The sequence below is a fragment of the Pinus tabuliformis genome, chromosome 4_2, assembly GCF_031772625.1.
Source record: "Pinus tabuliformis cultivar Carrire ecotype Pingquan chromosome 4_2, CPIR1, whole genome shotgun sequence".
Lineage (NCBI taxonomy): Eukaryota > Viridiplantae > Streptophyta > Pinopsida > Pinales > Pinaceae > Pinus > Pinus tabuliformis.
In genome coordinates this window covers 127,271,088-127,286,418 of record NC_142304.1, presented here as the reverse complement: position 1 = coordinate 127,286,418, position 15,331 = coordinate 127,271,088, and the positions used below count along the sequence as shown (strand labels likewise).

The window sequence follows — 15,331 nt, the reverse complement described above, 5'->3', positions numbered from 1 at the left end:
TACCCTACGAAGATGTCAATACTATTTTTAGCGAACCGCATGTCTAGGGCAGTTAGGAAAAAGGATTGGGGTAGTCAACCAATGGCCATCTCATCCTCTTCCAACACATCCATAAAAGGTGAAATTCAAAATATGATGGAAGACTTCAAGAGTGAAATGTTGTAAACCCTTGCCATACAGATGTACACTATGCCCATCAAGAGAAAGAAGGAGGAATCAGAGATAGCATTAGCCATCTTCTACCCTAGATTCACAAGGAGGCACCCTAGGAATGAATGTCCATTAAACCTGATTGAAATCTACTCATTCTGTGAAGAAAACCACTCCACAGACATGTGCCCTTCTCTACCTAGACTAAAAGATGTGTATCAGGGAACTGAAGGGGTGAGTGAACAACTCTACTACATAAATAAAAGGAGACCCCATGGGCCTCGTCCATACTAGTAGGGCATGCAAGGGTCATCCCATGCATATTACAACCCTAACCAGAGCACATCCATTCCCTCTTCGGCCCCCCTGCTCATCCCTCCTAGTCTACACCCCATCCTTGGTCTTTTTCACCTCAGTACCATTCCCAGCCGACTAGCTAGTCATTTCAGTCATATACTCCACCACAGCCTCACTAGAATGCACCACCCCAAGGGTGGAGGCCCCGATAGAACAACGCTCCAGCTTTATTTCCTTCACAACCTACTCAACCACAACTTTTACAGCATGCTCCACGTAAACAACCTCAGATGCCTTCCTAGCGAAAATCCAAACCCGAATGCATCTCCGAGATCTTAGGTTGATTTCTTGAATCTCCACAGCATAAGTAGGATAGAATGTCTCCCCACATTTGGATGCCTTTGCTTGGAGTTACAAGGAAATGAAGGGAGTGCACCCCTCGGCGTGTACTCACCACATTTATATCAAAGAAGGTTTCAAACCAAACTGACAACCCCAAAGGAGAATGAATCCAACTCTCAAGGATATAATCAAAGAAGAAATGCAAAAGTTGTTGGATGCAGGATTCATTTACCCTATCTCGGAAAGTGAGTGGGTTTCTTCTTTGGTGTTGTTTCCAAAGAAAAATGGGAAGTGGAGGATTTTTTTTTACTACAGAGAGTTAAACAAAGCAACAAAGAAGGAACATTTCCCTCTACCTTTCATTGACCAAGTGCTAGATGGCTGGCAAAGATTTTTTTTTTTTTTTTTTTCTCTTTCCTAGATGGGTTCGGTGGGTACAATCAAATCCAGCTTAGCCCAGAAGACCAGGATAAAACCACCTTCACCTATCCTTGGGGTACTTTCACTTGTAGGGTCCTTCCTTTTGGCCTATGCAATGCCACTGCCACCTTCCAGAGGGCAGTCTTGAGTATCTTTGCCGAGCTAGTCCATGATGTAGTAGAAATTTATATGGATGATTTTACACCCTATGGGTGTGATTTCTAGGAGGCTTTGTCAAACTTGGGTAAGGTGCTAAACAAATTCATTGAAATGAACCTGACCCTTAGTCCCGAAAAATGTGAGTTCTTGATGATTGCAGGGACTGTTCTAGGTCATTCAATATCCGAGAAAGGATTACAGGTGGACCTAAATAATATAGTCATCATCCAGAGGGTCCCACCTCCACAAAAACAGAGGGATGTCAGAAATTTTTTAGGTTTAGCTATATAATATAGGAGATTTATAAAATACTTCAGCAAATTAGCTTCTCCTTTGTTTGGGCTATTGGCCAAAGAATCTGAATTTGTATGGTCAGAAAGTTGTCAAGAGGCCTTGGACACCCTAAAGGACATGTTGACAACTGCACCTATTCTCCAAGGCCTAAATTGGGCCCTTCCTTTCCTTATACATGTTGATGCCTCTCACAAAGCCATAGGAGAAGATATAGTCCAGATAGATAACAAGTTACCTTATGCCATTTACTTCATCAGTAAGAATTTGTCAAAAGCCGAATTGATCTACACAGTGACTAAGGAGCTCCTAGTTGTTGTGTATTCATTGAACAAATTTAGGGATTACAATTTAGGTTACCAAACATTTATACATACTGACCATGCTACAACTAATTACTTGATGAATAAACCTGATGTAAATTCCTAGATTATTAGATGGTTACTTTTATTACAACAGTTTGATCTAACTCTTATTGATAAGCCTGGTAAGGAGAATGTTGTTGCATATTTTGTATCAAGATTAACTTTTCTTGTAGGGGAGGAAGGAATGGTTGATGATCAGTTACCAGATGAACATTTATTTGCCATTTTAGTTCTCTCTCCATGGTTTGTTGACATAGAAAATTGCTTGGTGTCTGTAGAGTTTCCACTGAATTTGTCCTCCAAAGAGAAAAGGAAGATTGTGAGGAAGAGCGCCCCATTCACTTGAATTGGGGGCAACCTCTTCAAACTAGGCGCGGATCATATTCTGAGAAGATGTGTCAGGGAGAAGGAAGTCTTTGACATCTTTCTGACCTGACATGATGGACCTTGTGGAGGTCACTTTACGGCAAAAGGACAACATTCAAGATGTTACAAGCTTTTTATTACTGGTCCACTCTTCACCAGGATTTGAGGAGGTATACTAGTCAATGTGATCAGTGCCAAAGGATGGGGAAACCTACCCTAAGGGTGGAAATGACTCTGCAACCTCAAGTGACTTTCGAGCCATTTGACAAGTGGGCCATGGATTTCATTGGACCCATTGACCCTCCATCTAGGAAAAAGTAGTACATCATTGTGTGCACTGACTATTTAACCAAGTGGGCTGAAGCCAAGGCCATCAAAGCAGAAATAGAGGAGAAAGTGGCTAAGTTATTAAGGGAAAATGTATTTTATAAGTTTGGGTACCCTAGAGAACTGGTCACTGATCAAGACAGCCAGTTTACATCTCACATGATTGAAAATTTGTTAAGCCAACAAAAGATCAAGCATAGAACATCCACTCCTTACCACCCACAAGCTAATGGGCACGTGGAGGTAAACAAAAAATCATTGGAAGGCATTCTGAGCAAAGTGATTAGCAGTAGCAGAAAGGACTGGGAAAATAGATTAGTTGAGGCCACTTGGGCCTACAATACCACCTGGAAGACCACCACTGGATTCACTCCTTAAGAGCTAGTCTATGGGAAGTAGGCCCTGCTGTCCATTGAATTTGAATACAACACCTTAAGAATGGCAACACTACTAGATCTAGATCTCACAAGGGCACAACAAGAGATATTGCTCCAATTGAATGGATTAGATGAGTTTAGAATGTAGGCCCTCCTACACACAAAGGTGACTCAAGTTCAAAGGAAGATTTGGCATGATAAGAAAATAAAGGACAAACAGTTTCAAGAAGGTGATTGGGCTTTGTTGTATGATTCTAGATACAAGGATTTTAAAGTCATGTTAAGGACTAGATGGTTAGGGCCTTATGTCATAGAAAAACGTCATGATAATGGTTCAGTATAGATAAGAACCATTGATGCAGAGGCTATTCCTTTACTTGTCAATGGGTACAGATTGAAGGTCTACAAGAAGCCCTTGTCAAAACAATAATTCATCAATGGCATCATCAAGACAGTGATGGTGGTGGAGAAAGTCTCAGCTTCTACACCATCAAGTCCCTGAAAACAGAAAAAAGAAATAAAAAGAAAAAATAAAGAGACTCAGGTGAAAACCTCCATGAGGCACCTGAGTCCCACTGTTGGTTTTAAAACCTCTTGAGGCGGCCCAATGGTGTCGAAAAAAAGAGAAAAAAATAAAAAGAAATATGGGTGAAAACCTCTTTTGAGGCACCTAGAGCAAGCAGGTAGGATGAAAACCTCTTGGAGGCAGACTAATTGTTTTCAATATATATATATATATATATATATATATATATATATATATATATATATATATAAGAGAAAAGGAAAAACTTTGAAAATGTTGTTTGTCAGTTAGCAGGAGGTGGATTAGAGCAATAAGAGAGGATCAGAAGGACCTATACACTCCATATTTTCATTCCTTCATCCCATATTCTTCATTATCCCATCAATCCCTCCATTTATGAACTCCTCCAGCTCAGTTTACACAGGCCCTATGTTTTCTACAAGATTCCTTGTAATCCTATAGGATTCCCTAAAAACCTACAGGAGGATCATGTAGGAATTATAGTGGCACGAGAATCCCAAGAAAAGTGAACCTAGAGAAAGGGGATGACTAGCCTGTGTAAAATAAAATAAAATTTTCACTCCACCACCTCATCACCATGATACCCCTGCATTCATCCAATAAGTCAACTCCAAAAGGATTACAGTTTTCAAAGAGAAAAAAAAACAAATAGATGAGGGTGAGAACAAAGGACAAGGGGACAATACCTGAAGGCTATACCTCTCACCTACCAACCACTAGACCTGTTCTCTACCCATGACAATAATCGTCATGCTCCAGAAGTGAAAAAAAGGTGAAAGTTTAGGGGAGAGGCAACCACAGGACATCCTGTAGGTTTTCTGTAGGAAATCCTGTAGCAGCATATCCCACAAAATGAAATTTCACAAGTTTGCAGTCATCTTCAACATAGAGATCCCAATGTCAAGGAAGCTCCTCCAGAGCTCAACAGCAACAACAAGATCATCAACATCACTCTCCATTACCTGCACATCAAAGAAAACAAGCATAAAAAGGGCCAATATTAAAAAATATGCAGCAAATATACAGCACCGAGACATAATTCTCCAACAAGCAGCATCATCAAGCATCTTACCCACAGGTATGTCATCTTTCTTAAGCTCTCCCGTAAGCATAATATGGTCAAAAATGTAGGATTGTGTAAGAGTTGGTTTTATAAGCAAAGGTGGCCAGTTAAATTGGCCACCTTCGGCCAATCCATGAGGAGAAGTCAGTTAGACCACTCCACACATGGCAGCAGTCAAATTAGAGGAAAAAGGAGATAAGTCAAAAAATGGTTAAATTATGGATGATCGAAGTGGGATATGATTACGAGGTAAAGAGGAATAATGGAGTGATAGTGGGACCAATGGTCCAAAAGTGGGTGCTCTTATTTCGTCCAACCAACACACCATCCCACACGATCACCCATATGAGGAAATAAAACATTGATTTCCATGCAAATAAGGCATTCACAATCTCGAGGATTCATCAAAACAAGGTTGCTCTTAGCCTCTTGAAGCAACATCTACAGGAAAGATAGTGAGTATTTTGCAGTGCAGAGGCACCTACAGGATCCTACAGGAAAACCTACAGGATCCTACAGGAAGACCTACAGGATATAGAGCAGTCATCTACAAGATTATCAGTGGGCATTTAGGGAGGAAATATCACAGGTTGGCTTCATTAGACAGTAACCAGGAGGTAGGAGCTATACCTTCCCACATTTTCCAGTTAAAAAAGTAAAGAAAAATCCTCCATTTGGTTAAGGAAGTTGTAGTCTAAGAGAATTATATTGTAGTGTTCTCATTTAAATCTCTCATCCACTAGAATTCTCAATTTATACCCATACAAGCCTCCACAATTACCAAAGGAAAAATGATAGGGGGATTTAACAAGAGGGAGCCCACAAACATAGCGAGAATTCATCAACACCCTCCTATAGTAGAAATCTTCACAAGGCACAATTGGATTGATTTCTTTGAAAAAGTGAGGGGATACGATGATGAGGTGGCCAGAGGCTTTTCTCTCTCACTGATACCACTAACTAGGACCCATGCCACTGTTGTGGTGAAAGGCCTCTCAGTAGAAATCACCCCTGAAGTCATAGGCAGAATCACCACTTCCTTTAGGGTTGCCTTGGAGAAAGGAAGATAAGGGTAACAACACCCTTTCAAAGAAGAAAATGTTTTTGGAAGGGGAGGAGGCAATGGAGGAGAAAAATAGGGTTAGAAGAGAAATCCTTCCATACCCATGGAATGAAATTAGCTACCACCTCATTAAATATATATCATGTCAAGGGAGATATAGTGTGGTGTATGGATACCATTTCAGGCTTCTCCAAGAACTGAGATTTGGAGCAGACACACCTACTAAAAACAAACTAAGTATACCCTACTTTATTATTCAATCAGTGATAGATATGAGCATCAAAGTGCAGGAAGGGAAACATCAACAGCTAGCCCATCATGGGTTAATCAAACTTATCCTAGAAGATTCTCTCCAAAATATAAGACTCCCTATTACATGGACAAAGTTCAGATACATGCAGGAAGAGGGAGTAATAAAAGCTCTTGAATATGACAAAATCCCCACTGCTAGTGAGAGGGATGAAGAAGAAATAGAGGAGGAAAAAGAGGAAGAAAAGGAGGAGGAAAATGAAGAAGAGACAAAAGAAGAAGAAAAAGAAGAAACAGATGAACAAAGTGAGGAACTGGAGGAAGAAGAGGAAGAGAAAGACAAGGATGAGAAGGAGAATGGAAAAGAGGAAACAAAAGGAAAGGAAGAACAAAGGTCTACAGTTCAAGACAAAGAAGGGGAAGAATCACCAAGGGTATCTCCAGAACCCACTGAGAAAGAGGCAGCAACTGCTCTTACTGCCCTAAGTACACCTATCAAGAAAAAAGTTAAGAGACAGAGACAAACCCCATTGTACTTTAGGACAATAAAAAGCACAAGAATCAGGCAAGGAAGACCTCAAACACCCACCAAAATTCCTATTGTCATTGAAGACTCACCAAAGCAGCAAGAAAAAGTAGCTCCTTTTGAGAAAAACCAGGGAGAAGGATCATCAGGACAACGTTTCCCAAATCTCCCATCACTTATGTTAGGAGGCTTGTCACCAGGTCTACCTCATCAAAGGGAAAGGGTCTCCTACAGGAGACACAAAAGGACCTACAGGAAGCAGAGGCCATCCTATAGGAAACTCTGCTAAACCTACATGAAACTCAGAAAATGGACCAAGAAGGTATCACTCAGCAAGAAACAAAGAAGGAAGACCCAGAACTAAGAGAACCTAGTCCTCAACCCAACCTCGACTCTTACTATAGGTTCATTGAAGGGGGCAGGGTCATCCCACATAAATTTTTCATCCCCTTATTCTTTGAGCTTGAGAAATAAAGGGCAAGAGCACACAGGTGGATGCAAATTGCCAAGTCCAAAGGAGTGGAGGATGTGGGCCACATGGAGGAGAAAGTAAAGGAGATGGGCAGAGAACTGAGTAGCATAAGGGACAGAGAGGCAATGATGAAAGCTCAGTTAGAAGAAGAGAATGCATGGCTAAGGGGACAGTTACAAGAAAGGGAAATCTAGTTGGCAGCTATGGCTAGTTTATCCTTAGAGGCAATCCAGTGCAGGATGCCAGCAAAGTCTTATGCCTTGTATCTTAAGGAGCAATGGCTATAGTTCCAAATTAAGACTTTAGCATATAGAGGCACTATTTCCTTCCAAGAATATAGAAAATTCATTGATCTATGTGATCAAAGCACCTTGGAGGATAGAGCTAAAGTGTCTAAGTTTTACCTACACAACTTGGCCTTAACAAATTTGAATGTGTGGGACCCATATTCAAAACTAGGGTACTTGCAATTGATGGCCTTAGCATCATGGATGAATCATGAGGAGGAAAGAGCTATAGAGATGAACAAGGTAATGGCAAGATAAGAGACATAACCCCTCATGATAAGAGCTCAACAATCTATCCAATGGTTGTCATCAGCACCCACAACCTGATTGCAAATGATCCTAAGCTTGCACCTAGGTACCTTGCTACCCAAGAGAAAGTAGTCACACACTTTGAAGATATGTTCAGGTTGTTAGGAGATGACAACATGCAAGCTTTCCAAAGGAGATGGAACACCTTGCCCTACAACATGAAAATTAGAGAATACCATTCTCCTCAGAGAATGAGAGAGGCACTAAACAGAACACCCATGTACAAGCAAGCTCTACAAAGACTCAAAGTCAATTGGATTGCCTTGAGACTCAGTCCACCACTACTCTTAGGAATTTTGGAAGGAAGGAAGGAAGAGGAAGAAAGAAATCAGTGGGAAGAAATAGAGAGGAAGGCAGAATTCTATTCACAGGAAGAGGAAACTACAACAGAAGCATGGGATGTCAAGGGAGGCCACTAGAGCAATGAAAGACATGGATATAGATTGAGTTACTCAAAGGATAAGAAACACTTTCAGTATGGGGGTGATGATGAGCCTCATCATTGGGTAACTATATGGACCTTAATACACCTCCAAGGTTATTTAAATCAACTCTTCTCATAATTCCTTACATATTTCAATCATAATTTTCTTAATGAGAAGAGTAAAAGTAAGATGTTATGTCTAGTGGACTAATGTGCATTGATTGTAGGTTTTTGAGAGACAATCATGGAAAGTTTTGGCTAATTAAGGGCAAAAACTCGAATGATACAAGGAGGAGAGATTGTAGGAGATAGATCTTCCTCATTTAATACTCACTCATTCAAATATTCCTCCATTAAATAACACTAGATTAGAGTTGCAAGCAGCCGAGTCATGAAGATCAAAAGGCAGTCGAGCTAATGAGCCAGTTCATCTTGAATTTGGGAGCCAAGCCTCCCTAGATTTAAGGAAGTCATTGGAGACTTCAGTTGTATAAATAAGGAGGCCTAGAGCCTCATTAGGATTCAGATTTTTTTATGTAAGAGTACTAAGCATTTTCGAGTTCAAGACTTGTGGAAGACATTGTTATGTAAATTTTTCTGATATGATAATGAGAATGATCATTTACTTGATCAAGTACCGAGTTGACTCAGAGGGATGATGCTCTTGGGTTAGGGCCCAACCCTAGTAGAAAAGGCTCCTCTCCTTGTACGTGTATGCCTAGTTTATTTCGAAGATTAATGGTTAATTGGTTTTAGCATTATTTCACTGCAAGTTGTTCCAGATTTGATTAGTTTGATTCCATTTGTGCATTGCTTTAGCAGTAGCTTAGAAAGATAAAGGAATACCAAAAATCTGATAGTAGGTAGCTTTGGCCTCACTCCTCCCTTGAAGGACCATGGTTTGAGGAAATAACTCCTATGCAGCCCCAAAAAGACAGAATTCTGATTTCTTATGGAATTTAGGGTTTTCTGCTACTTAGGCCAACATCTTTTCGTTTTCAAGAATAAGATTCAAATGTCATTTCCGATATCTTCATCCATGCATTAGATCTCATAGTGTTTCACATTATTCTACAAGTTTTTCCATGCATGAAATAGGCAACTAGATAATGGAATTATGTTTTCTTAGTTGATTGATTTTTTTTTTTATTGACATGATTAATGGATATATGCCAATGATTGATGTAGTGCAGGAGTTTCAACACTACAGGGAGATCTCATGACCAACAACCCCAACCTAACCTCATCCATACATTATCATCAAAATCCACTAAGTCACTCACCCAATTCATCATTCCATAAGAACAACCTTCCAAGGTTGTTGAGCAAATCTAGCTATCTTAAAAACTATGTTTTGAGCTCTGAAGGAGTCCTAGCCACTCCCTTGCCTTATTTCTCCCACCATTCACCTTCCCTAAGCCCTAAACTACCTTTCAAATCACTCGTATTGCTCTCAGTTGGATCCTGTAGGAGCATTAGGACATCATGTAGGAAGCACTACGACATCCTGTAGGATGACCTGTAGTGGTCTGTTTTGAGGCTGAAATATGGAAAAAGCATCTAGGAATATAGGAGAAGACCCATACTTACCTGCCAATCCATCTGACCTTTCACCACCATCTCTAACCCATCTACCACATCACCAAGAGGATTTAGCATTCATATTTGTCACACAAAAAAAGGACAAAAAGAAAAAGAGTTATTGTGTTCGGTTACATGCACACTAGTAGAGTGTTTGGTTTTTTAGATTACATGCCTAGGGCAGTAGGATTACACATATGTTAACTTAGCATTATTTTGAAGAAAATCCTCTTAGCAATTAGTTAGATGAGTGGTGTGTTTAAGCATTTGATTTCAGTCTTTCCTTACTACAGTAGACAAGATTTCAGTTAGTGCAAATTTCCCCTTTCCTCATTGATAATCAAGATTCTTCTGAATCAATAGAAGGTTGTCTTGAGAAACCATAGTGGTATATTGCCAACTTAGTAGTGAAAAAGAGTGGACCCATTGCATCTGCTTGTGTAAACAACACTATCAACTCCAAGTTTGTACAAATCCCGAGTTGATAAAGTAAAGGTGTTAGCGCCAAGAGTTGTAGCATTCTTGCTACAATACTAGTGCTCATCGCATGGCCAAAGAATTGAAGTTTGAATAGGCACCTCAAGGTAACTCGATGTACCATTTCATGATGGCACCTGTCAAGATTCACTGAAAGAGATGTAGACGAACAAAAATGTCAACTCGGGAATTGGATGAACACCATAAGTGGTAATTCATAACATGGGCATGTGGTCTTTTTTAGCTTTTCCTTTGAATTTCAGGCAATCTCTAGGAATCTTAGTAGGAACTAGAGGCCAATAAGGTGAATGAAGTATGGGATCATTAGTGAGCCTTGACACATCTGGCATTTCCAACATGGCTAGAAATGGCAATTGCGAGTTGAAAGGCATGGGAGGCCTTTGATAAGGCCAAGTTTGTAGATTCCATCCTTGTTGGTATGGGATTTTCCCCCAAAGTGGTGGATTTTGACCATAAGGAGCTTGATATTGCACCCACTAATGGGTACCCTAACCATAAGGTGGATTCTTCACCCACAAAAGTGGGTTTTGACTAGGGTAAGGTTGATACTAACCCCCCATAGGCCATTGAGAACCAAAATGTGGATAAACATTTTTCACAGCATATGGATTATAAGGTTTTTGTTGCAACTGTTGGCCCGGGTGATTAAACTGTTGGCCCTGTTGTTGCAGGAGTTGACCTTGTGGCTGCAAGGGTTGACCTTGTTGATATAAAGGCTAGTTTTACTGCTACAAGGGTTGACCTTGTTGCTGCAATGATTGTTGGTAAGGCCCTTGCTGGTACAAAGGTTGTTGATACTGCTGCAAAGGTTTCCCCTTTTGTTGCAAAGGTTGTTGTTGAATATTTCCTTGAGTAATTCCTTGTTGGTGTTGATAAGTTCCAATTGGGAATTGACCATATGCACCAGAAAGAGCATTTTGACTAGGTTTCATATGAGGACCTACTTGTGGAATATAACATGGATTTTGAAGTGCTTGTGAACCATAGGGAACATAAGGCTGTTGGTGGGGTATCTGGGCCAAATAAGGTTGTTAATACTGGACATTACTTGCTCCAATTGGAATAGATGATTCAATAGGATTAGCAATACCGCTAACAGATTGACTCACTCCAACCATGTGAGGTTGTGATCCACTCACATGGGTTCCACATGAGATAAGAGAGATATTTGGAAATTCACCCCCATGCTATGAATGAGGTGGTGGCACATTTTGTCTACTTGATGGGGGAATTGAGGAACTTATAGACGTGTAAACCGAAACTGTTGGTTGCACCGGGATTGTAGGTTGGAATGGAAGTTATAGTTGTGTCAGAATAGTTGGTTGAATCAGAAATGAAGTAACAGAAATTTGCATATGCATATAAGAGGTCATGTTAGGAATAAATGAACCAGAAGTAGGCATAGCATTTGATGACCAAATTGGATTTTGGTATAAAAAAGAAGCACTGGGAGTTCCTAAAACTAGTTGAGACAAGGTCGTATAACTAGGTGGAAGCATAGGCCCACTATTTTCAGGAGGCGGTTGAGATGGAGCACTTCCTACATAAGGAAAGCCTTCTAGTGGAAAGTCGTATTCAGAATTATTATCAACACTAGGAATGTGAGTAGCTAAAAATTCCGATGGACCTCAAGGAGAGGTTGGAAACCCACCTTTTGATGCCATAGATGGAAACAGTTTATGAGGGATAATCCGAGATGATGGAAATAACTCCAAAGGTACATCAGGGGTATTGTATGGACTACAAAACTATTGAGGATATATCACCAATGGATCAAAAAGCAGATTCGGAGGGAATAAAACAAACCTTTGTGGACTCTTGGGGGTTTCTGGATCAGACTCCTGATACGAAGATGAGTCTCAAGGTGGGGGACGAGAAGCAAGGGGCTGGATACTTGGGACAATTCCAAGTTCAAGACCTTGAGCTTCAAGTGACTATGAAAATTCAAGATGAACTCCTTGTGATGACGCTTCAATATCATATGATGAAGGGGAATGATGAGGTGAACATAATGGTTCAGCCATGATGAATTTCTCTCAAAAGCAAAATGAGAAGAGATGATTCCGTTGAGGGATTTAAAATTAAAATTTACAAGGAATTACTCAATATGAGGTCAAGAAGCAACTACATGGGTTTGGCATATTATCGTTGGCGGTTACTTTTATAATCTAAAACAACAAATAAATAAAAAAGAGTTATACTAGGCAAGAGGGTTTACCAAGTATCCGTGAACCTCTATATACACCTTAGTCGAAACAAAAGACTTGATGTACGATGACCAATCTCCCCTAATGTTATGTTATGTGTATCATGTTTATAAGGCAGCAAACTCGGTTACTTGTGGCTAAAATATAACAACCTAGTGGGGTCTCCCAATATATATTCAATGGTATGGGGAACACAAGTCCGTGTTAGCATTGTCTAATGCATAACCATTTGTTGGGAGTGTTCCAATATACTTTCCATACTAAAGTGCCTCTGATATACATGAAAGTACTAGAGAACCTTCAATATACTTCCATACTGGAACGAGAATTCACCCTCGGAATACAAGGAAGGAATTTAATGACAACTACTATGTTTAAATATGTCAAAATACGTTTCTAGCCTAGACCTCTAGATATTTGCGTTAGGTTACAAATGCTCCCTAGGTTGATTGAGGTAAATTTTAAGTTTATCTTGAATTAGGTTTCAATTTTATGGCTTAACGATGTCACTTGAATTCCTATGATGCAACTAAATGAGAAAAATTTAAGCTTTTCATTCGATGAAGGCTAAACTAATGAGGGAAGAGAGACAACCAAACAATGCATCAAGCAAGAAAAATGCATCAAAACATATCTCCCTAACTTTTTGAATGCAAGATGGAAAAAATGAAAACTACTCTTTCACTTTCACTAATGAATGCAATGCCAAAATGAAATTTATAAGAAACAAAATCACTTTCTTTCACTAAGATGCACTAAGTTTTTTGTTCCTTTTCCTTCACTTTGATTCAAAATGCAAACTAACGCATAAGCAAAGTAAAAATGGATTTCAAAGAAACTAAAATGAAGATTTCATTCACTTTGACTTCGAATAAAACAAAAATTGTTTCAAAAATACTTTAATGAAGAGATATCCTTTCACTTTTCTTTTCGAAACAATGAAATCAAAATAGGCATATACTTTCAGTTTTACTAAAGAAAACAATTATAAACTACGTTTGACAATGGAGAAAAAGTAATTTTTAAAGTACAAATATGATCCAATACTAAATGAAAACAACTTCGCAAATATGAACCGAAAGAAACTTGAAAATGGTGTCCTGATCAAATAAAAACTCCTAAATGGAGACAATCTATATCACAAAGATAAGCCAAGTGATGAGTGAAGGGTAACCTAGACCTAGAAACCCTAGAAGACAATCTAACTTCAATCACACACCATAAGAAGCAAAGAGACAATTCCAACCATTAAAGGAGAGAAATCAAGGAAAACACAATAGATCACACTAGAAAAACACTCACAAAGGTTGAGACACACTGAAAATTAGAAGAAACCATAATTTTTTCTAGCCTTTGGGATCAACGCACATGTGAAAGGAAAAATAGCGCTGAAAGTTAAAGCAACGTGACTATTAATCCAAAATCAACACTAACAACACTTCTGTAAAACCAAAAAATGCGTTGGGCGAGGAAAATAAGGAAAAGATAAAAAGTTTCAAAAATCAAACTAGACTCAACACTCTCAAGCAAAAATAAGTGACTGTATAAACCTACAATGATGCACACAAGTTGAGAAATTGACGGTTGGTCAAACTAATCAAAGGATCATATTGAAGAAATAGATGGAAAGGTTATAGCATCCCCGGTGGAGTCGCTATTTTGTTGTGTAGGTAAATCCTCTCTGCAAATAGAGACGATCCCTCTAGCCTAATGAGTGGGTCTAGTAACAAACGAGACAATCTGCAAGCCACTTTCCTAGATTATAATCGAAATAAGGGAAGAGGAAGATGACCTACCTTGATATGATGCTATAATGCACTCCTTTGTTAAAGATCTTGATCACTTTCTCCACAGACTCAGTCCTCGCTACTCATAGCATTTGAATACCTGCACAAAGAGGCCAAAAACATGACAAAGCATAAATGTGCAACAAGCATAATCAAATGTAATCCACTTAACAGATCAAGGAGCATTAAGATAAATGAAGCATTGACACAAAAATTTATGGAAAGTAAACCAGCAGTTTATATATTAATAAAAAAAGGAGGAAACATACAACCTAGGCCTTGATGTTAGTAGCCCTTCTTGAGTGAATGTCCAAGTCCAAGCTCAAGCTCTCCAAGCACTCCTTTTCCAAGCCAAAATGAATAGCATGTAAGCACTATCTCAGTATAAGGGTGCAAATAATCAGAGACCAGCCATTTGGGAATGGATGGGAATTAATTTATAGGGAGGGAGAGGGAGTTAGGATCTGACCAAATATAGGGGAAGGTCCTCATCTCAAGGAGGAAGCTCATAGGGATAATATAAAAGGGTAATATTGGGAAAATTTGACCACATCCACAACGAACATCATGCAGCTCTCCATTCTGGAAGCCTCTAGATCATGAAGCTTCTCCTCGACTTTGGGAAAACTTGCCTTTTAGGGTTCAGCACGAGTATCTAGGAAAAATTTGTGATGGAAGCATGAGGCTCATATAGTGCAACCCACCATCAGCATGAGAGGGCAGTGTCACAGTCATGCTGACCCAAAAATTAGAGTTTGAGCTCATTTTTCTCAGGAAAGGCTCAAGGAAACTTTTCATTAGTTCTTCAGGGAGGATTTGGACTGCATATTAAGATGGGTACACTACATAGTTGTCAAGGTTTTGGTACTCCAATGTATGACATAGGGAAGTGCAGGAGGTGTGACAAAATACTATGAAACACTCCTAGTGAGGTAAAATGGGGAGCTCAACTTAGAATTCCCACTGGGCATAACTGCAGGTTATTTCAGCTGGTACGTGTTCCTTCCAGGTTGTAGAGGTGCTTTGAATTGCTTGTTGGGAGATCAATTAATGAAGAACAGAACAATGGAGGATTTGTAGGTATTTTCCCTTATTTTAGCTGGAGATTTTGTGGGGATTAACAGGGCTGATTTTGAGGGAATTCTTAGGGTTGAAATTTACATTTCTAGAAGTGTGCAGGGGTATCCAAGAAATCTTGCATAGAGGATTAAGTAATAGAGGTGG

The 15,331-nt window shown here is 39.5% G+C and overlaps 1 pseudogene; it reads left to right on the top strand.

Moving 5' to 3' along the window:
* The window catches only part of LOC149168574 (ferredoxin--nitrite reductase, chloroplastic-like), a 61,240-nt pseudogene extending 50,271 nt beyond the window's left edge, over positions 1 to 10,969 (top strand).
* The last annotated feature ends 4,362 nt before the right edge of the window (positions 10,970 to 15,331 follow it).